At 47.6% G+C, this 2,500-nt stretch overlaps 1 protein-coding gene across 2 annotated transcripts in view; it reads right to left on the bottom strand.

The window, feature by feature from the left end:
• The window catches only part of si:zfos-2326c3.2 (misshapen-like kinase 1), a 64,219-nt gene that overhangs the window by 33,143 nt on the left and 28,576 nt on the right, over positions 1 to 2,500 (bottom strand). The gene's annotated exons all lie outside the window — the stretch shown is intronic.

The raw sequence follows: 2,500 nt of genomic DNA, 5'->3' as shown, positions 1-2,500 counted from the left end.
ACACACACACACACACACACACACACACCCAAACACACACTGCTGCTCCCTGCAAAACACACTCAGAGCCCCCTCCAAGCTCACACACACACCAAACATTTCACCAGCAGAAGAACGAGAGCACACACAAGGTTGTACCTCCACTGAATCCCGATCATGGCCCAACTTTTGTTTCCATCCCTTCCATCACTGCAGCCATTGATCAGTGTTGACCTATTATTATTCAACTGTGCCCCTCAGGACCACCCACAGCACGCACAGACGCACACCCCCTTCTGCACAACACACATGCACACACGCTCCCATATGACACACACTGACTTTAATTAGAGTACATCGGGATTGAAGCGGCGGGATGGTGAAAGGTGGAAACTAAAATATTCAGAGTGTGGAAGACGGCTGGAAGCTTTCAGCCCACGCCCCCCCCCCCCCCATCTTCTAAATATTTTACGGCGTCCTCCTTGACGACCGGGCCACATATAACCCTGCCCGTCGGTAAACAAACATCCCGTATCGGGGCGTTCCTCTCTCACGGGTCACGTCGCGTTTCCAGCGAACAATGACATCAGGCTTCAGCTGTCAACGTCCCTCTGCGTCTCTCCACGTGACGACATAATTGTGCTTTATTGTTTCATCATCATTACTTTTCACTTTGGCATCGCGGAACAATGGCGGCTAATTGTAAAAGCAATTCCAGTCAGGCTGGAATTACAGCCGGTGCCCCAGTGACACACTCATGACAGCCTCATTGACTTTTCTCTTTTCAGCCTACGACAGTTTGGAAGACTTTGCCATTACCGAGGTCTAGTCCGTCTAAATGTCTCCATGAATACTAAATGAAAGGCCAGCATTGTGCGAGCACATCTCAGCACCGGAGCCTTTTGTCTTAATGTGGATTCAAAAAAAACTCCAAACGTCCGATACAGTGCAGCATTGTGACAGCTGCCCCGACCTCCACCGCGCCTCCATTTTGACAAACCCCTCGTTATGGACTCAGCTGTATTACATCACATCAGGGTGGGATTGCATACCTCCTGCACCAAAAGCTGAACGCTGTCTGCCTCGCACCCCCTCAGCATAGGAGCTGACAGAGGCACCTGGCCCCCCACACACACACACAACACACACCTCACAGTGTGACGACGTCCCACAGTGATGACATCACACGCTCCATGGAACGCCGTCTCTTTATTAAGCGCAGCGGCAGCGAAAGCCACCGGACCCTGAGAGCTATTCATTACACGCCCTTCACCTAACGGACTCGGGGCCAATCAGAGGGCTGCGTTCTGAATGTAATCACTGCAAAGTAGCGTCTCCTGTCCAGGCTGGCGCCCAGACCCTACACCTACCCATAATCTAACCCGACACATTGATTAGTTAATATAATTAGATTGTACTGTGTCATATATCTAAAGGGATCTAGCACTCTGACCCCCGCCGTAGCCTATTGAACCGGGCCGAGGATGGAATCGGTTCATTAGGTGTACACTGTAGCTAATGGATGAGCCGCTGAACGTGTGATTAAGTGAAAGAAGAGCGGTTTTGTCCGATTTGACTGCTCCATGAGGCCGGGCAGGAGGAAGGTTAGGGGCAGTTCTAAGGTGTGTATGCACCCGCAGTCGGACCATCTTGTCTGACAATCTTGTCTGACACTCGATTAAGACCTATGGATGCGGTTAGGAGGAACTGTTTTGGAAAGATGAATCCATTTATTCTATTTGTGCCATCTGTGGTAAACAGACTTATCCCTTCAAGCCCGCCATGTAGATGGCCCGTTTATCGTGTGGTGGGGTCTGACAGGTGCAAGCAATATGTCGGCAGACTCTGAATGTTTAAGGAAACCATATTCAGCGCCACGTTCACACACACGCACACACAGACGTACGCACACACATGCAACCCGCATGCATCCCTATTTACACTAGTCACATTTATTATGCACCTTCAACTTATTTTCCGTCACAAATAGACTCATGCTATCTCTTAGGGTAATTGAGATGTCCAGTGGGGTTTGTCAGACTGTTTACCAAGATTCCCTACGCTGATTCCCATTACATTTGTTCCAAAAATACCCAGAAGACCATCGAGGCTACTAAGTAGTCAGTTCCAATCCTCATATCAGTATTCGACTCTCTTCCACACTAATCGCGTTATCAGAGTGTTATGGGGTCAATCTAACTAACAACCAAATGTATAATGTATTAAATAAGATTAAAACTCAGTCACACATAGCAGATTATATCCATTCATGAGATCCACTGGAAGAGAGTCACATAAAACATGCAAATATTAGGGATGTAATTAGCTTTCACATGCCTCACTTAGGTGTTTAATGTATACCACATACACTAGTGTCAAGATTTTCACTGTTTCATTCATTGTTTTTTAACTTGGTCAATTTAACTCAGTTTAAAATTTGGAGTGACGTTTGTGCATCTGACACATCGTAAACCAATAGCTTCATCATCCGCACATTTCCCAGAGGACCCATGAAGCCCTT

Source organism: Gadus chalcogrammus, chromosome 10, assembly GCF_026213295.1.
Source record: "Gadus chalcogrammus isolate NIFS_2021 chromosome 10, NIFS_Gcha_1.0, whole genome shotgun sequence".
Classification (NCBI taxonomy): Eukaryota; Metazoa; Chordata; class Actinopteri; order Gadiformes; family Gadidae; genus Gadus; species Gadus chalcogrammus.
Note: the sequence above shows the minus strand (reverse complement) of the source record. Positions and strands in the feature narration are given on the sequence as shown.